We start from the raw sequence: 22,184 nt of genomic DNA on the forward strand, positions 1-22,184 counted from the left end.
GCTTGACGCTCGAATCTTTCACTCGATTTAGGACATTGGTTAGCGTGCATTCGTCTATTTAGTTAGTAATATTAGGATTCTTTTGTGCTCGTTCCATAATAAAGGCCCTTATCTTGAGTTTTGTAGTTTTGTAGTTCCGTTTTTCATTTTTCTTTTCCTTTCTTTTCTTTTTGTTTTCTTTTCTTTCTTTTTCTTTTTCTTGTTTGTTTTTCATTTTTAGTTCTTGCCTTGATTCAAATTTTTGGAAGAGTTATGGGTGTCTCTCTTTGGAAACCCTTGCGAGATCCCACTCGCCCTCATGAGCGATTGTGGGGTTCAAAGAGCTTGTTGCATGCGCTTAAATGCAACCGTGATTCCTACGAAAGTGAGTTAGTGTGCATTCTTGTAGTTCTTATTTTCGTAATTTTGATTTTAATAAATATGCTCATTCTCCTCCCCGTTTCTCATTCTAGCTTTGCTTGAGGACAAGCAAAGGGTTAGCTTGGGGGAGTTTGATGAGCGACATTTATGTCGCTCTTAGCTTAGGATTTTAGTTCATTTTATTAGCATTTTATTATTATTTTTGCTTAGTTTTATCATTTTTAGTTCGTTTATCGCATTTTTGCATTAATCGTAATATTTTCTCGTCTTGCGTAGATTTTAGTCGTTTTTGCTTAAAACGTGCCTTTTGTGCGCATTCTCATTGCGTAAAGGTCGTTTCGAGTATTGACGTGTTAATATCGTGTCATTATTCTTGTCGACGAGTTATATGTTTTACGATTTGTAAAATTGTTAAACGTGAAGGAAATATGTCCTTCACCCAAGGTGCATTAAGTCTAATACCAAGGTTCAGATTAATGGCGAACAATTAATTCAGTGAGATCAAGTGATCGGAACAGCTAGCTGGAGCAATGCTTCCGATCAGTGAGTTCTAGTGGATATTGAACTCACAACTTACTCTTCACTGAACCTACAAGGTCACACCAATGACACGTAACAGATCACCGGATTAAATGAATCGGAAATTCATTTAATAGCTTTTCGGGAATTAGTTGGAAACGTATTATACGATACGACCTTTGGTTCGAAATCATATATCGTATCGCGACCTTTGGTTCGAAATCGTATATCGTATCGCGAATATTCGTAAGCTGGGCGACACGAATAAATCATATCGTACGACGGTGATTCGTCGTATACGAAACGATAAATAATATATCAGAAATATATTAAATCGCGAATACGAAGGGCATCGGAGTTGCCGGCCCGCCGAGCCAAGCACGTAAGCGTGCAAGGCCCAACGAGCCAGCAAGCTCGCGAGCAAAGGCGAGCAAGGCCAGCCCATAGGGCGCGAGCACGCAACAGCACGCAACAGCGCACAGCAGCGACGAGCGAGCAAGGCCCACGGCCCAGCTGCTCGGCGCGCGCGCTGTGGGCTTCGGCCTGCAGTGTGTCGCTAGGCTCGGGCGTGCGGTCCGTGTGACTTGGCGTGCAAGGCTTGCTAGCCGGCCTTGCCTCTTGGCTTGGTCGGTTAGTAAGGTTATGTATATAACCTTACAACCTAATTTCCAACTTAGCACAATTCATATTACTCAAACCCTAGAGACACAGAGAACCCTAATTCTCTCTGTGCCTCCAAAGTGAGTTCTTCCCAAAAGCAAAGTATCTTGATCGATTGTCTAAGCTACGATTATCAAGACGGATCTGATCGTGTCGGTGAACCAAGTAGAGGAACGACAAGTGGAGTTCTTTGTTCGTGTTCGTTGACAGATTATTGTGGAAAACACGCTTCGAATGTAAGTTTGCTTAATCTGTGCTTTTGTGAGAGGTCGAAAAAGCACGAGGCTAATGCGTGACCTTGTCCCTCGTGGGTGTGACGTTTATTTTTGTCAAATCAAGTGTCATTGGATTTCCTGTGAGTTTACACCCAATTGACTAGTAATATAGGAGTCGCCATTCAGTTTTTAACGACAATGAGAAAAACTGACAAAACCCGGTTATCGTGACATAAAGGGAGTGCAATTATGTTTGACCATACGGCCGTAGGTTCCCTTGTGATCCCTGGTGTGGGGATCTCTCAACATACACCCGCAAGGTAGAGATTGAGGGTTCGGTGGACTGTAACTACCGAGAGGAGTACTCGCTCTTCGATAACTCCAGAGGCAGGATATCCTTACTAGCTCAGCATAAATAATTGAAGGGACATGTGTTAACTTTTAAACTAATCTGAGTTGATTTTAACAATATGCAACATATAGTACTAGATCGAGCGCGATTATCTGATTTAGATTGTATTAAGGGACCTAGCATGATAATCCAATTTCCCAAAAATATCATATTTTTTAGGCGTGATAGAACAATCAGATTTAGTTAGTTTAACAGTTCACAAAAAGGGCGAGGAAAGCAATTAAATCATGGAAAAGGAACACATTACGACGCACCCTTGAGAGGTGCGTCACGGTTCTCGGAAAACTAACCACTTTGACTTTGCTATTTCTCCTTTTATTTAACGAATCTCAAGTAATGGGACAGGATACGTTCTGTTCGATTTGTGGATCGATTGCGACAGAACGCAGGATCAGTTTTTGCAGCGTGAGGTTTAGGCTTAGGGGTTTAGAGTCAATACTCAGAATAATAATTGTGTGTTGTTCTTTTTTCACGTCGAACTTGGGCTATATTTATAGAAAAGAGTTAGTGGAAAGATAGAATTGTAGAGCTCTAATCCACGAGGAATTAGGAAAGAATACGTCCCAGGTAATTTCAGCGCCCAGGCCTGGGCGCCGAAGATTTCGGCGCCCGGAGCCAGGCGTTGAAAATAGGATCTGGGTTGTTTTCTTAGTCAGATTCGGATTCCTAGAATCCGGAGTGTTTGAGACTTAATTGAGTCTTTCAGTGCGTATTTACCTTGTGACGGAATGCGTCTGGGCCCGTTACGAACTCTAGGCTCGTTAGGATTTTAATTAATACGTGACTCTTATTTTCGAATCATATTAGGAATAGGATTCTCTCATAATCTCTATCTCATTTAGGATTTATGTTGGAGTGCAACACCTAATTCTGACAGGTTTCTATCTTTTATGACTTGCCACTTTTAACAACTACCCATTACGGCAGTTACTATTTTGAGCAGGTTTCCATAAATAGTAGGTTTCGGGTGAAATGAAAAGGGGAATTGAGATTCGTTATTTTATAGGAGATGCGTTGTCAAGTGGAGATTTATGTTCTCATCATCGAACCTTCCCTTTCGGGAATGGGGACAAAAGTAGGTGTCTACAGTTAGCCCCCACTTTGACTGAGTCTTGGAGTAAGACGATGGTCAAAGTATTAGACAGAGTGCGTCGCACAAGCCATGGTGACCTGTTTTTGCGTGGGTCTCACGAGCCCCCGAGTGATAACATTTGACTTAAGGGTCATCACTAGAAATGTTGACATATCCCTCACGTGTCATTGGGATTTGTCAACGGATAGTATAGTATACTCCCTCACTTTGTCATTGGAAGTATCTAAAGAGGCGTAGAAACTCCCTCACTTTGTCATTGGGAGTAGCTACAGATGTTTTCGAAATCAAAGCTATAAAGTGTAATTGGGCCTGGAAAAGCCCAATCACGAGGTAAAAATGTTTTAAAAGATTCTCATTTTCAGGGTTAGCTAAACGAGAAAACCCCCTTGTTTTTATGGGACGTAAAACGAAGGAAAATCCAGCACATCGTTCTTTTTGGAAAAAACGGAAATCCATTCTTTTAAATTTTGAAAAAAAGGGAAAGCTACTCACATCGTTCTTTTTTGGAAAAAACGGAAAACCAATCTTTGGCAAAAGGGAAGCTACTCACATCGTTCTTTTTTGGAAAAACGGAAAACCAATCTTTGGAAAAAGGGGAAGCTACTCACATCGTTCTTTTTTGGAAAAACAGAAAACCAATCTTTGGAAAAAAGGGAAGCTACTCACATCGTTCTTTTTTGGAAAAACGGAAAACCAGAAAAAGTTATCGCTGCAGTGATTAAGGACCTGCGCGGTTAGTGACGCAGACCCCGCCGGCTAAAGATGGCGAACCTGTCCGCTAAGGGTGGACACCCCGTCCGATGGAAGTGGACGAATCTGTTTCATTTTGAATTTTGAAAATTTTATTTTTGGAAAACTGAGGATCTGCGCGGCTAGTGACGCAGACCCCGCCTGCTGAGGGTGGGCGAACCCTGTCCGCTGAGGGTGGACGTCCCTGAATTCGTTTTTCGTTTTGGAATTCGCGTGGTTCGTGACGTGATCTTGCCAACTGAGATGGGCAAGTTTCCTATTATTTCATCGTGATTTCCTTTTTTTTTTTTTTTTGAGAACTTCTTTTGTTCATTCTTGCAAGAGCGAATTCTTTCGAGGGATACTCGAATTTAGTTGTAACCTGAACGTGGGTTGACAACGAGTTTAGACGGACCTTTGTCTTGCGACCGTCTGCTTTCGTGGTTTTGAGCTAGTCTTTATGGCTCGATTTTTGCCACCACTTGGTCTTTGATCAGAGGACCATGTACAAGTGTCAATGACGACCCTTTTCTGAGGTCGAACCTGTTCTTTTGAGATCATCCAAACATGGGACGGCGTATAGCGTAGTCCGGGAATGTGATTTCGATTGCGCACTCTTTGTTGGAGTATACTTTTCGCGAGCCCTCAAGCACTTGGGATTTTGTTGGTCATTTTTCGCATACTTCATAACGTCTTTTTATCATGTTTGAGGTCGTGCTCGTATGTGCGAGCGACCTTTCATAGTGGTGTGCTATTTTGGCGAAGTCATGGGGTGCGACTTCAGTCTTGGGGCGACAAGGTTTAATATCATCCGGTTTAGCCTGGCCTGGATTAATCTTTTTACAAACAAACATTTTTATTTGAGAAACCAACGACGTAACAACATTTTTTGGTGTTTCGAAGAATGACCTTGATATTTCATATTTGTTTTGAAAAGTGTACATATATGTTCCTTGAGACAAGTCTAAGTTTCGACCAAGTTTCACCATTGCTATTTGGGAGCTTAAAGGTGCTTTTGGGCTTGATCTTAATTGCAATAGGGCCTCGTGTCTAGCAACACGGTTTTAAGTCTTTTCCTGTTCCGCATTTTGTGAAATCTGGGCCTTGGGCTGCATTTTCGGCGCCCAAGGCTGGGCGTTAATTATTTCGGCGCCCAGCTTCGGGCGCTGAAAGTCCTTTCCTGGCGAATTTTCACTTTCGGATTTCTTAACGCGTTTCCGAATGGGATCAGGGTGTCACTTGATGCGTTCAGCTATATATAGGGGCTAGATACGTCCTTATTTTCCATCACTCTCAATTTCCTTCTTTCTTTGCTGTGTTTTAGTTACTCCTTGCTTTCGTTATGTCGATTCCTATTTTCTCACTCCAACGGGCTGTTAGGCGTTGGCTACGGGCCCTTACTCCTACAGAAAAGGCTTTGTTGAAAGAATACCACTTAGAGGCACTTTTAGGCTTACAACAAATTAACATTGACTATAATTTTCTGCATGCAGCCCTAAGCTTTTGGGATTCCGATCATCATGTTTTTGTCTTTCGGGGCAACGAAATATGTCCTTTGCCAGATGAATTTGCTGCGATCCTTGGTTATCCTACTAATGCTACCCCTGCCACTCCTGGCACTATTAAAGAAGGTAAAACAACCATAGGGGCTTTCCTAGGACTAGATGCTAACATGCTTGCTGAAATTGTTGTAGGTGATGAGGTTAATTTGGCAAAACTTGTAAAACACCACTTTAGGCCTAGTAAGAATATGACCGAACAGAAATTGAATATTCGAGCCCTTGTATTGTGCTTGTTGAATCATTATATGCTGTCGAATAACAATGGTGAGTTCGGTGACATAAGTTTGATCTCCTTGATTAGCCAGATGGAAAGTTGCTATTCTATTATGCCGTTGGTTGTTGCCGAGACTTTGCTGAGTGCAGATGAGCTGAAGAAGGATGTCAAATCTGAATATTTTAAGGGAAGCCCCCTCTTACTGCAGGTAATCGATTTTTTTTCTTTGCGTACGTATACGTTTTTTGCATATATATTTTTTTATTCATCCTGCCTTGGGGCTGAGTTTCAGCGCCCAGGGCTGGGCGCTAGAATTATCGGCGCCTGGTCCTGGGCATTGAAACTGCGCCCCAGGAACCGTTTTCTTTTTATTTTTTTTTGATCGTACCCGTTTTTTGCAGATTCGGCAACAGGAACGGCTTAGGCTCTTGGAAACTCCTGCCGATCCTAAACATTATCGCCCTATAGCCTTGGGTAACCGAAAATATTTGCACCGAGGCCAGGACGAGGCCGAGTGGGCCTCCTTTTTTACTCATGGTATATGTTCCATTAAGTGGGTGGTACCGTGGTGGGGTTTGACTACTATGACGGGGGGTTCTGATGTATCGGTTTATGTTTCCTTGTTGGGGCTATCTCAGCCCACTTATATTTTCCCTTACCGAGTCATGCGTCAATACGGTTTAAGGCAGACTATCCCCTTTTCTGATACGGTACCACCTAAAGTAGCGGCCTTTTCACAAGCACGGGTTCAAGCGTGGGCTAAGTATTATGATGGTCTCCCGCGTTGGGCCGTACCTACAAATGGCTTTGTGGGTCTTTCTGAAAACTACAAGTTGTGGATGAGCTCCGATGATAAGGCTGTGAGGACCGAGGCTCGAAATGGGGAGCCGGCTGAGCTTTTGATACCTCGCATTCGGGTCAGATATGAGGGCCGTGATTCTGCCAATCCTCGCACCCATGGTATTAAGACTGTGAAAGCTCGTCCTGATCGAAAACGAAAGGAAGTTCCTCCCCTTTCCAGTTCTAGGCCTAAAAAGGTGCCTAACATGAAGGGGCCTGCTGTTGTTAAAAGAAGTGCAGGCTCTCGCGGAGATCGTCGCCGGAACAATGTATGGGCTAGGAAGGCTCAGCCGCCTGTAGAAATAGTGGCTAGTCTAGTTGATGATAATAATTCTTCTCCCACCATTGTCTGTGCCCCTGAGGCTGAGCGGGCTATAACCGAGAATGTTTCCGAAGCCTTGGCATCTTTGGAAGTTAGTGTCCAGGAGCCGGTTCTTATGGAGATTGATATAGGGGCAGCGCAGAAGACTGTGGGGGTGGATCCTGCGAACATTGCCCTCTACAAGACTTTATTTGATGATCCGGAAGAACTTGAGTAGTGTAGTTCTTGCTAGGGTGTAGGTGCCCTTTATTTATTTCAGTTGTGTTTGTTTTTTCATTTCTTAGAACTTTGTTTTCCTTCTTATTATTTTTCAATAAAGGCGTTTTTTATTTTTCATTTTCATTTTTTGTTTCTCCTCTTTTTTATATTTTCATATGTCTAACACTTTTTGCACAATTTATATATGTTTTTTTTATTGGACTGAATCCTTGGTAAGGATTGCCTACGTATCTTGTCAGAATCAGGTCGCGCGTAGTTCTAGCTAGAATAAATTCTAAGATGCCGGATTTTAATAGATATACCCTGAGGTGGAAGCATATTACTTAACCGGTCAAATGAGTGAAGTATTATCATTATTTTCGTCTGCCGTTTTTTTTTGCTCTGAGTCGCGTAAAAAATGAAATTCGACTACTATTTTTTGGTGAGCCTATTTGGATACGTGTTGTACCCCCCAAGTGTTCGTTATTTTTCCGTTATGTGCGGATAAAATGACGAGCACTTCTAAAAAAAAATTTAGGCAAGCAGAGAGTTTCAACGCCCAGGCTGGGGCGTCAAAGATTTCAGCGCCCAGGCTGGGCGCTGAAAATGATTTTTGGCGGTCGTTTTTTACGCTTTGCTTCACGTGTTCTTGCATTTATTTCTTTTTCTTCGTTTTAGTGCTTTACTTTTTACTTGTATAAATATTGATTTTGAGGCTATTTCGGTGGCTTTTTTGACTGTTAGCGTGAGACGCATTTTTGTCCGGATTAATTTTTTCTATTAGTGACTCGAAACGATTTTGAAAATGGGGTTAGGGTGCGGGAGTTATGAAGATCTTTGTGTAGGCTTTTGAGGTGGGTTGAGATGCGTGTCGTTTTTGAAGGGTATGGTGGGGTTACATTTTATTAATTCCCTTTTTAAGCAACATTTGCATTTGTTTTGGATTTTGATTTCCTTCGATTTCTTTGGGTTGCATGGATTGACTTTTATGATGACACTGGTTGACCTTTATGTTTTGGGGATATGAAGGGGATGGTGCGGTTTATTTTGTGGGTTTCAGGAATTGGTTCCCATGGCACTATTTCAAGACCGAGTGGACCTCGTTTGTTGGGCCTAGAGTGGGCCGCTCTTTATTTGTGTATTTTGCAAGTAAATTTGGTGCTTACTTAGTGTTAGAATAAAATCTTTAGGAGAAATATTACGCCTTTATTAATTTGGAAAGTAAGGAAAACATACTGAAATAAAATTGACCTATATTCTAAGGGGTCTTAGGACCATCTAAAGTCTTTATTATATTTTCTTTTACCAATCTAAAGAACTACTAGGCGCTTTTTACTACGGTGCTCTATGTGGCTCAAGCCTTGGGTTTAGTCTCGTAAAACTTTGGTCCTTCACCGATGTAACACCCCGACAATTCCCATTTTCTAAATTACCCCTTTTTAAATATAACTGTAGGGAATTATCAATGTATTATCGCCCGTGTGAAAACATAACGGCTTATTCAGAATTTTGCAGCGGAAAATATAAAACTAACTTTTAGGTTCATAAATAATCTTATTACATATTAGGTCCAAAACCAATTAACTGAAATAAGGAAATACGAATAGTACGACAAATTTCAAATTTAAGTTAACAAACCAAATTACTTAATAAAGCAAATATAACTACAAGCTCTCTAATCCCGATCCCAATGATGCATCATCTTCAAACCTGTAGGTGGGCAACGCTTATTGATCCTTAGAGACTGCTCACCAAAGATGGGTCATCACAGGATCAATAAGGCATATCCATGATCAACACACACAAACAAAGCACGTAATCAGCAAAGCTGAGTACTACATACTAAAACAATAATAATCCTAACATGATACTATTAAAGAATAACCCTAACATGATACTAATGAACATAAACAAGGGCAGACAAAACATGATAATTTGACGACCATACTTAACTAGACTAGGCTAGACTGGACTGTACTTTTATAACAATAATATTATTTTAGTTGAAATAGACAATGGACCGAGTTTTCTAGCTAGAGGCTACACTAAGGAAGACAAGGTACGGGCGCGACTCCGTAACCTCAGTGACCTGCGATATCGAGGAACGTTTGAATAAAAATAGGACACGGTGATCAATACGGTCCGAATTAAAGGCCATGGGCTACCACCATGAACCCCAACTCATGTTTGTCCGTCACTTTAGACGTGCACAGTCTAAAGCTATTGCTACTCAGTTTCACTTTACATGATTTACAAATTGACACCCTGTTATGACTCAACAATCACATAAGGCATACAATCCACATTTATTTACAACTGTTTTTATCTTGGAATTAAGTAAGTGATCACAAAGGCATCAAACAAGACTCATTCCAATTAACTCCAATCCTCTCTTTAATACTGATCAACCCTGTATATGGGTATAAGGTTTCAACTTACTAAATGAGGTCCTCGGCCCTCATAAAGTAGTGAAAAGCTAAAAGGGAACAACAATCAACTGATCTGAATTATATACAAAGTAATCTAGTGTTCCCAATCAAACATGTTTGCATAAATCATCCTTACTAACATGTTATAATCCTCAAAATGCAATATAGGTTCAATATGTCTATTCAACAGTATTAAACATGCAATTTCAACCTGACTAAGTTCATCAACAATATCAACATAACCAAGTTCATCAACAATTCAACATGGTTTCAAACAATTAGCACACAATCCAAGCACACAGGTATGCACGTACCTTGTGTAAACAAACTGCGAGACCACTTTAATAATTCAAAGGTCGCATACGGAGAATTCTCCACCTAACAACAACCAATATAGACTCATATCAATTCACATTGAATTTTCAGCAACATTAGGGTGCCTCAAACCCTTCCTAAACATAATTAGAACATTCCAAAACTTGGATATTTGATTTCCTAGCATCATAATTATTGAATTAATTATTGAAATTCGTTGAAAACTCTTCAAAGCATCATACTTTAAATTTCTAGCAATATAACTAATTTCAAACTACTCCAAAACATAATTAACATGTTTGAAATCATAAAAACAATAACTTTAATAACTTATAATCATCCTACCATAATTTCAAAACTTTTAAAACCTTAAAATTCATGTTTTAATAATTAAAACCCTTCTTTTAATTCAATTATTAAATCTGAAAATTAAATTATCAAGTATGCAAAATATATAATCTGGAATTCATAACTTAATAATAAAACTATAATTTAATTCCATAAAACACGAATTACATTAAAAAAACGTAATTAAACATTTAATTAGTTTATGGGTTAAGAATTAACCAAAAGGGAGAACGAGAGGTGGTTGGCCGGAGGTAGCTGGCGGCGCGGCAGCAGGGAGTAGTTATGGGCAATCGCGGCGGTGGCGCGGCTAGTCCTTGATGGCCAGCGGCGGTTGCTGCGGCTGGTGGTGGTGTCGTGAGCTGGAAGCATCCAAAGGGAGCCAAAGAGAACGAGAGACCGAGGGGGAGGAACGGTGAGGCTGGCTGGTGGCGCAACAAGGGGTAGCACAGACAGCGTTGACCCTCGTGGTGGTGGTGGTTGCGTGCGTTGGCGGTGGTTGTGCGAAAACAGAAAACAAGTTAGGGGGAGATAAAGAACGAGAGAGAGAAAGGAAAAACGAAGGGGTAAACGACGAGAGAGGAGATGAGGAGTTACCGGCGGAAGTCCGGCGTGGTTGCGGGTGGCCGGTGGTCGGCGGCAGAAGCGGCGGACGTGAAGGGAGGAGAGAAAACTGCAGTGTGATGGATGAGGGTTTGAGTTACGTGAAACAGAAAAAGGAGAGGAGGGCTTGAGTTGTTTTACGTGAAACAGTTTGGGTGAGGTTATGAGGTTTGGGTTTTCATGTTGGGCTTTCCCAAGTGGGCTAGAATTAGGATTTAGCTTTTCTGATTCGAATCCAAAACTGAATAGGATCGTTTTCTAAATTCAATCAATTTTCGTAATTCAAATTCTTTTCAACTTAAAATTCTAAAATTATTTTCGATTTCGTAAATCGTTGAAAATATTAAAATGTAATAAATAAATATACGTTAATTATATATTTATTTTCAAAATTCATAAATTCTTATTTAAATATATTAAATATACGTTAAAATATATAAATAAAACATAATAAAATTACGGGGGATTACAATCTACCCCTCTTAAAAGAAGTTTCGTCCCGAAACTTGACACGAAAATTCACATATCTTTCCAAACTTTTCAACTTATTCTTATTGTAGAAGTACTTTGTGCCACTCTTGTGCACTCTTTTGCCGACTAAGAGTTACTTGTTATATTCACGTACACATTTTCTTATGCGGAGAATATATTTACTTGCATCACATGTATAAATTGCTAAGAATAAACATAAAATGCAAAAAAAATTGTTATACAAATAGGTAAAAAGCGCGAATTTCTATCGCATTCTATCCCTCTTAAAGAAAACGAGTTACGCCCTCATAACTCATCTCAGGGAATACTTTGGATATTTCTATTTCAACGAATCATGTCCCCAACGCTACATTTCCACTAAAATCGTAGCAAGTGGGATTTCTACACTTTTTTCCACACAATTCCTCAATAGGTGCCATTTTAAAGCTCACATAGTAACTATTGTTGCAAGAAATTCAATCGAATCTAGATGGTTCTCAACTACCCTTAAAGTCAATATCATAGGCTCTGAATATATTCCATAGTTTGGTTAGTCCTCTCAGGCTGACCATCAATTGCAGGGTGGAAGGTATTACTCTTTTTTTCAATGTTGTCCCAAATTCAACTGGACCTTATTGCCAAAATTTCAGACTTTTATGGTAAGGATCTCAATGTTGCCCCATAAAGATAATGTTTCCAAATCATTCAAAGTGAACACAATAACAACTAACTCTAGATCATGGGTAGGGTAATTGATTTCATAAGGTTTCAATTGTCGCGACGATAGGTGCGGAGGTTAAACATTCCTTTAAAATCTGGAAAGCTTCTTCACATTTCTCACTCCACTTGAATTTCGATTCCTTTTTCAACAAGTTGGTGATTCGTTTTTCTTAGTTCGAAAAGTCTTTCACAAACTCCCTATAATAGTCAGCTAGGCCTAGGAAACTTCAAATATCAGACACGTTCCTTTGGAGTAGGTCAATCACTCACAACTTGATTCTTAGTAGGATCTACAGAAACTCCTTCTACTCAGTTTTCTCTTTCTAGTGATCCTCATTTCGCCTTTCATGGATGTATAACTCTTGGGCTTAACTTTTAGCACTTTCACCAATTCATATATTACCATCTTTTCAAGACAACAAATGATTTCTAACGATCCCGGACCACTCAAATCTTCTCTTAAATTTATTCCCTTACGTAACATAGCTCTCAATCAATTTAGTCCTTCACTTTTCCGTCGGTGTCACTTATACACATATGACTTCAACATTTGTATACTTCATTTAATAAAACTAGATTCTTTCTAAGCGTCTCCAAGTAATTTTTAAGTGTTTGTCATGCTCTTTCTCATTCCTTGAACAAATCGGGATATCATCAATTCGGAATTCGTAGAAAATCTTATTCATCAAATCCATAGTTAATGCAGGTGCAATGGGTAACCCAAAAGACGTTACTCTAAACCCTTAATGACAATACGAATCCTAATGAGGTCTTAAGTATATTCTTATCAGCTACTCTCAATCGGTGGTACTTTAAACCCAAATCAGTCTTCGAGAACACACTCGCCCAATTCAATTGGTCTAATATGTCATCTATCCTAGGCAAGGGATACTTGTTCTTGATGGTGTTTAGCTCCCTAAAATCGATGCATAATTCCATACTCTTATCTTTCTCCTTAACAAACAACACAGGAGCTCCGCACGGTGATGCACTAGGCCTAATATATTCCTTGACCAAACAACTCTTGCAACTTTGTCTTAATTAGCTCATTTCAGGAGGTGTCATTCTATATGGTGCTCTAGATATATGCGTCATTCTAGGAACTAAGTCTATAGTGAACTCAAAGGCTCTAACAGGTAACATACTTGCAATTGCACTCGGAAACACATCAATGAATCCATTCACAAAGGGAACATCCTCGATTTTCACTCCAACTTCTTTACTCACCTCTAACACACTACGGAAAGAACAATATTTTTCTTGTCCCTTCTAGACTGCAAACCATAAATATGAGTAGCTTTTCCATACACAATATCCAAAGATGTAAAGGTTTCCCCACCTAATCCTAATTGGATCTCCTCAGTCAAACCTTGCTTAAACCTCAGAGCCTTTAGCTCCTCTGTGGCTACAACCTCAGGTGCAAACCACGACAGTGCTATAAATTTGCTATAGTAATCGGCAATTGTCATGCTCCTCATACTAAGGTTTATGAATTCCTAAACTTTTTGCTTTCTCATAAAAGGTAGGGTAAAACTTTCCCTTAAGGCAGTAACAATTGAATCCTAATTGAATCTCTCAGCAGTGCTAAGCCTAACTCTATTCTCTCTCCACCATAAATCAGCTTCATCTTTCAAATACATGACAACTTGACCCACTCTCATATTCTAAGGACAATTCACAGCCTGAAACAATTTCTCAAACTCTCTAACCTAGTTCTCTAAAAAGTAAGATCAGTTTTTTTCCGCCAAGAGGCGAATAGCAACAACTAAATCATTATTGTTGGTCATTCTATAACACGACCTGAAATTAATATACTTTATCTTAGGTTCTAAACATCACTTACATGCCATTCTATATCAAGCAATATTTGATTTGACCATAGAGATCGCCTCAATAAACAATATTCACATAAAATCATTTACGAAGGTGCAACAATCATTGCAAAATAATTCTCCTCGATCATTCGCGAACGACATTCACATAAAGGACATCCGATCGAGGGAAACAAATCAAATTCAATCATCACAAATGTAGACACCTACTTTTGTCCCCATTCCCGAAAGGGAAAGGTTCGATGATGAAAGCATAAATCTCCACTTGACAACGCATCTCCTATAAAATAAACGAATCTCAATTCCCCTTTTCATTTCACCCGAAACCTGCTATTTATGGAAACCTGCTAAAAATAGTAACTGCCGTAAAAGGTAGCTTCTAAAAGTGGCAAATCATAAAAGATAGAAACCTGTCAGAATTAGGTGTTGCATTCCAACATAAATCCTAAATGAGATAGAAAACTGCGAGAATCCTATTCCTAATATGATTCGGAAATAAGAGTTACGTATTAATGGAAATCCTAACGAGCTTAGAGTTCGTAACGGGCCCAGACGCATTCCGTCATAAAATTGATACGCGCTAAAAGACTCGTATTAATCTCAAACTCTACGGATTTCAGGAATCCGAATCTGACTAAAGAAAACAGCCCAGACCCTATTTTCAACGCCTGGCTCTGGGCGCCGAAATCTTCGGCGCCCAGGCCTGGGCGCTGAAAATACCTGGGTACGTGTTTTTTCCTAATTCTTTGTGGATTAGAACTCTGCAATTCTATCTTTCCACGAACTCTCCCCTATAAATAGACCCCTAAATTCGACGTGAAAAGAACAACAACAACACACAATTATATTCTGAGTATTGACTCCAACCCTTAGCCTAAGCCTCTCGCTGCGAAACTTCACGCGTTCTGTCGCAATCGATCCATAAATCGAATAGAACGTATCCTGTCCCATAATTGAGATTCGTTAACTAAAAAGGAGAAATAGCAAAGTCAAAGTGGTTAGTTTTCTGAGAACCGTGACGCACCTCTCAAGGGTGCGTCGTAATGTGTCCCTTTTCGATGATTTAACTGTTTTCCTCGCCCTTTTCATGAACTGTTAAACTAACTAAATCTGATTGTTCTATCACGCCTAACAAATATGATATTTTTGGGAAATCGGATTATCATGCTAGGTCCCTTAATGCTATTTAAATCAGATAATCACGATCGAATTAGTATTATATGTTGCATATTGCTAAAATCAACTCAGATTAGTTTAATAGTTAACGCATGTCCCTTCAATTATTTATGCTGAGCTAGTAAGGATATCCTGCCTCTGGAGTTATCGACGAGCGAAGTACTCCTCTCGGTAGTTACAGTCCCCCGAACCCTCAATCTCTACTTTGCGGGTGTATGTTGAGAGATCCCCACACCAGGGATCACAAGGGAACCTACGGCCGTCGTGGTCAAACATAATTGCACTCCCTTTATGTCACGATAACCGGGTTTTGTCAGTTTTTCTCATTGTCTTTAAAACTGAATGGCGACTCCTATATTACTAGTCAATTGGGTGTAAACTCACAGGAAATCCAATTACACTTGATTGAATAAAAAGAATCGTCACACCCACGAGGGACGAGGTCACGCATTAGCCTCGTGCTTTTTCGACCCCCTCACAACAAATAATAATAATAAAAGAAATTATTCCTCTTCGCGTGCCCAAACTAAATCATTGACCACTTGGATAATTAAATATTTAACTTTAATTCCTCAAAAGAAACTTGTATTTCCTAAAAGAAACTTTTATTCCTCAAAACAATATTAATAACAATTTCTAAACCATAATAACGTACTTGTCCCAAAATAAAATAAAAGCGCTATGCAATAAATTTAAACTACCGTTGGGCGACTTGTCCCACATTATTCCCAACATTAAATAAATAATGAAACGATCTTAGAGGGAAACATTATCAATCTTATTCTTTGATTCCTTATGGCTTTCTAGAGTGAAGGGTTCGTATTTAAATTCATCATCATCCTCGGTATTAAAATATTAAGCTAGTTTTCTCTGCCTTGTGGATCTTCGTAGCCTTTGAGACTGAGGCCATCCTCTTCTGGCTCAGTATCACTACATTATAAATATCAACTCTAGTATTCCCTCCAACACAGTCAGACTCACGAATGGCTTCCTCATCCCTATCAGGGTGTCCTGTTCTTAATATATGACACATAGTGCGTTCAAAGCTGGTGTAACTATTAATGTCAGAGTCATAATCCATTTCATTCTCATGATCACTTATTACAATTGAGTTGCTATTGAATCCTAGCAAGATATTCACATCTAAACACCACTTTCTTCACAAAAATATCAGTGATCTCTATATCGATCCTTCTCGAGAGATCCTATGTTGGTATACTTAGAAAGAAACATTTTATTTCTGAAATAAACAATTTCAGGTCTCACTAATGACTTCCCAACCAAATCATAATCAAAATTCGATAACACAATAAGTTTGGTGGAATCAAACAATTTCTATGCACATTTACATGCAACACTTAAACATTTAACACATGCACATAGCAATTAACTTCTTATGCTAGCAATTAACTACTAATGCACATATAATTCTATCATATATTCCCTTTTCTATATTACCCATCTCTCATAATAAATCATAATAGGTCAAACATTGAAAAATTTAAAGAATAAAACAAGAACTATTAGTAAGAAAAAAGTTTATTAAACGAATTAATAATAAACGAATAAATAAAATAAAGAAATTTTATTATTATTATTATTATTTTTTTAAAACGAATAATTAATAAGATTTTTTTTTATTAAACGAATAAATAATAAAAGAATAAATATTTATTAAACGAATAAATATACTTAAGGAATAAGATTTTTATTTTATTTTTTTTCGAATATATTTAATTTAATTTCAAAAATAAAGAAAAACGTACTTAATTCACATAAACGAAAAGTTTCGAATAAATAAGTTAATTCCGAACTTAAATAAGAAATATTAATATACTTTCAAACAAAATAAAATGAATTTGGTCCCCCAAAAAAAAGTACGCATTGTTGAATGATATAATAAGTAGAAGTTCAATTCTAGGAAATTCGAGAAAAATAGCTAGTTTAGGCGCCTAAAATCATTGAAGTAAAACCATAAGCTTCTAGATACCACTTTGTAACACCCCGACAATTCCCATTTTCTAAATTACCCCTTTTTAAATATAACTGTAGGGAATTATCAAAGTATTATCGCCCGTGTGAAAACGTAACGGCTTATTCAGAATTTTGCAGCGGAAAATATAAAACTAACTTTTAGGTTCATAAATAATCTTATTACATATTAGGTCCAAAACCAATTAACTGAAATAAGGAAATACGAATAGTACGACAAATTTCAAATTTAAGTTAACAAACCAAATCACTTAATAAAGCAAATATAACTACAAGCTCTCTAATCCCGATCCCAATGATGCATCATCTTCAAACCAGTAGGTGGGCAACGCTTATTGATCCTTAGAGACTGCTCACCAAAGATGGGTCATCACAGGATCAATAAGGCATAGCCATGATCAACACACACAAACAAAGCACGTAATCAGCAAAGCTGAGTACTACATACTAAAACAATAATAATCCTAACATGATATTATTAACGAAAAACCCTAACATGATACTAATGAACATAAACAAGGGCAGACAAAACATGATAATTTGACGACCATACTTAACTAGACTAGGCTAGACTGGACTGGACTTTTATAACAATAATATTATTTTAGTTGAAATAGACAATGGACCGAGTTTTCTAGCTAGAGGCTTCACTAAGGAAGACGAGGTACGGGCACGACTCCGTAACCTCAGTGACCTGCGATATCGAGGAACGTTTGAATAAAAATAGGACATGGTGATCAATCCGGTCCGAATTAAAGGCCATGGGCTACCACCATGAACCCCAACTCATGTTTGTCCGTCACTTTAGACGTGCACAGTCTAAAGCTATTGCTACTCAGTTTCACTTTACATGATTTACAAATTGACACCCTGTTATGACTCAACAATCACATAAGGCATACAATCCACATTTATTTACAACTGTTTTTATCTTGGAATTAAGTAAGTGATCACAAAGGCGTCAAACAAGACTCATTCCAATTAACTCCAATCCTTCCTTTAATACTGATCAACCCTGTATATGGGTATATGGTTTCAACTTACTAAATCAGGTCCTCGGCCCTCATAAAGTAGTGAAAAGCTAAAAGGGAACAACAATCAACAGATCTGAATTATATACAAAGTAATCTAGTGTTCCCAATCAAACATGTTTGCATAAATCATCCATACTAACATGTTATAATCCTCAAAATGCAATATAGGTTCAATATGTCTATCCAACAGTATTAAACATGCAATTTCAACCTGACTAAGTTCATCAACAATATCAACATAACCAAGTTCATCAACAATTCAACATGGTTTCAAACAATTAGCACACAATCCAAGCACACAGGTATGCACGTACCTTGTGTAAACAAACTGCGAGACCACTTTAATAATTCAAAGGTCGCATACGGAGAATTCTCCACCTAACAACAACCAATATAGACTCATATCAATTCACATTGAATTTTCAGCAACATTAGGGTGCCTCAAACCCTTCCTAAACATAATTAGAACATTCCAAAACTTAGATATTTGATTTCCTAGCATCATAATTATTGAATTAATTATTGAAATTCGTTGAAAACTCTTCAAAGCATCATACTTTAAATTTCTAGCAATATAACTAATTTCAAACTACTCCAAAACATAATTAACATGTTTGAAATCATAAAAACAATAACTTTAATAACTTATAATCATCCTACCATAATTTCAAAACTTTTAAAACCTTAAAATTCATGTTTTAATAATTAAAACCCTTATTTTAATTCAATTATTAAATCTGAAAATTAAATTATCAAGTATGCAAAATATATAATCTGGAATTCATAACTTAATAAGAAAACTATAATTTAATTCCATAAAACACGAATTACATTAATAAAACGTAATTAAACATTTAATTAGTTTATGGGTTAAGAATTAACCAAAAGGGAGAACGAGAGGTGGCTGGCCGGAGGTAGCTGGCGGCGCGGCAGCAGGGAGTAGTTATGGGCAGTCGCGGCGGTGGCACGGCTAGTCCTTGATGGCCAGCGGCGGTTGCTGCGGCTGGTGGTGGTGTCGTGAGCTGGAAGCAGCCAAAGGGAGCCAAAGGGAACGAGAGACCGAGGGGGAGGAACGGTGAGGCTGTCTGGTGGCGCAACAAGGGGTAGCACAGACGGCGTTGACCCTCGTGGTGGTGGCGGTTGCGTGCGTTGGCGGTGGTTGTGCGAAAACAGAAAACAAGTTAGGGGGAGACAAAGAACGAGAGAGAGAAAGGAAAAACGAAGGGGTAAACGACGAGAGAGGAGATGAGGAGTTACCGGCGGAAGTCCGGCGTGGTTGCGGGTGGCCGGTGGTCGGCAGCGGAAGCGGCGGACGTGAAGGGAGGAGAGAAAACTGCAGTGTGATGGATGAGGATTTGAGTTACGTGAAACAGAAAAAGGAGAGGAGGGCTTGAGTTGTTTTACGTGAAACAGTTTGGGTGAGGTTATGAGGTTTGGGTTTTCATGTTGGGCTTTCCCAAGTGGGCTAGAATTAGGATTTAGCTTTTCTGATTCGAATCCAAAACTGAATAGGATCGTTTTCTAAATTCAATCAATTTTCGTAATTCAAATTCTTTTCAACTTAAAATTCTAAAATTATTTTCGATTTCGTAAATCGTTTAAAATATTAAAATGTATTAAATAAATATACGTTAATTATATATTTATTTTCAAAATTCATAAATTCTTATTTAAATATATTAAATATACGTTAAAATATATAAATAAAACATAATAAAATTACGGGGGATTACAACCGGTACTCATCTTGAATTATATTCCTTTTGCATTGACCCACTGATATGTCTTCACCCATCCGTTCTCGATCTCTTCTAGCGTTGATGCAGGAGCGATTAACCAGGTTGGATCGAAACCTTCATCTTGTAAAGCTAGGGTAGTCATCACAGTCTCGTCCTCCATAGGTCTCGATTCGTTAAACAATGTCCATAGAGCCTGGTCGTCCAATATTTCAGCTGTTTTAGTCTTGGTGAGGTGGGGTGCCTCATCCAAGATGTGGCAGTCATGGAAGATTTCAAATCCTGGTTTTAGCAAGCCATCCTGAACGAAGGGTTCAGGGAAATCACAACATGGGTGTCCTTCTCCTTCCCGAACGAACATTCCGTTAAGGGTTCTTTGATACGGGGGAAGGAGGGTGGTTTGTTTGGCCTTGTTAAGGCGTAGCCCATACAGGCGGTCAACAATATCTTCCTCCGTTGGTTCATAGCCTAAGCCAAAGGGAGTAGATTTGTTGGGTAAAGGATGGAATGTGCATTCCTTCTTCCTTATGCCCAATGGGGTTCAAGGGAAATAACCTTGAGCTAACAGCATTCTAGGGATGACTCGGGATGCGTGCGGGTGTAGGAATGCTGGATCATAGTCTTCGATGAACTGGATTGCTTCTTCCATTTGAAACCCGTAAAGGTTGTCTGCAGTTTCGGCCGTTCCAACCATAGTACAATTGACGTCGAGAGGAGGGCGCGGATTTCTAGTATTACCCCGTTATGGTCAAGTTTAACCATTTGGTGCAAGGTAGAAGCCACACCTCCTAAGTCATGGAGCCAAGGTCGCCCCAAGAGGAGGTTGAAAGTGGGCTTGATGTCGATTATTTGAAACTCCGTGGTGCGTGCCACAGGCCCGGTTTGTATGGTAAGGTTGATTTTTCCCAACACAGGCCTTCAGGAGTTATCGTAAGCTCGTACCCCTTGCGTGGAGGTTTGGAAGTCATCGTTTCCTAGCCCCAAGCAATGGGCGGTTCGCAATGGGCAAACATTAACCGCCAAACCGTTATCTACGAGCGCTAGGGGGATGTTTTGTCCTTTGCATCCAACTACTAGATAGAGGGCTTTATTGTGAGCACCCCCCTCTTTGGGCAAGTCTTTGTCAGTGAAAACTATGGCCTTTTCTCCGGCATCTCTCGTGACATGGCTAACCAATGAGTCAGGTGTGATATCTTTAGGTACTGAGATGAGGTCGAGTGAGAGAATAAGCTTTTCGCGATGTTCCTTTGAAGTACACATGAGATCCCAGATGGTAATTTCGGCTTTAGTTCTTTTTAGTTGTTTCAAGATAGGATTTTCAATGACTTCCGCGACGGTGGTGTGCCGTCCATTCTCAGGAGTTTGCCTAACTGGGATATCGTCCATAGGAGGTGGGTGAATATCCGGTTGGTATATTCTTCCGGATCAGGTGAGGTTGTCGACCTCGGGCTCCTGAGGGGTGGTGTCAATGAGAGCATACCCGGGCCAAGTTTCAGAAAAGAGGTCCTGGCCCGACACTTGAGATAGGTAAATATCTTCAGCCTCATCATCCCACACACCGCACACTTCTCTCTCGATTCGATCCACAGGGACCACAGCGAGTGGTGCACCTTGTGGTGTAATGTACACCGTAGGGTCAAAGTTCTCATTTTCTGGTTGGTCGAGAGAGATGTGACAAGAGCCGAGTGGGCTCTTGTTATTGTTGGGTTTGCCAACGTTAGGGAGAGGTATCACTTCATCCTCTATCATGTCCTGGATTGTATTTTTTAGGTTCCAGCAGTTTTCAGTGTCATGTCCATTTCCTTGATGGAATTTGCAATAAGTATCTTCGACCCAATATTTTCTCTTGACAGGAGGGTCACGGGTGGGGCCTATAGGTCTCACCTTTCCTTGATTGGTTAGTCTTTCGAAGGCTTGTACCAAAGTCGACCCGAGTGGGGCAAACTTTCGGTCTCGGACCCATCTTCCAGGGCTTCTTTGGGCGAGAGTCTCCTCTACGGCATGGACTTCTTGGGCTTGAGATGTGTTGCCCCTGTTGTAGGTGTAGCTTTTGTATGCGGGTTTACTTTGTATTGTTTTTGCGAGATCATCCTCGATCTTTATTCCCACATCATAAACTCTTTTGAAAGTGTCAAGTCCCTGGTACCTAAGGTGTTGTCTGTAAGCCGGGTCCAGGATGTCAATGAATTTTTGGATCAATTCTGTTTCGGGAGGCCTATTGATTAGTTGGGCCGCCTAATCCCTCCATCTAGCAAAGTAGGTTGTGAAACCCTCATTTTTCTTTTGGAAGAGAACTTCCAGCTCGCGCATGGTGACTTGAAAATCCATGTTCGACGAGTATTTCTTGATGAAGACATTGACAAAGTCTTCCCAAGTGGGGAAGAGCTTAGGGTCCTGGTGATAGTAC

Source organism: Spinacia oleracea, chromosome 3 (genome assembly GCF_020520425.1).
Source record: "Spinacia oleracea cultivar Varoflay chromosome 3, BTI_SOV_V1, whole genome shotgun sequence".
Taxonomy (NCBI): Eukaryota; Viridiplantae; Streptophyta; class Magnoliopsida; order Caryophyllales; family Amaranthaceae; genus Spinacia; species Spinacia oleracea.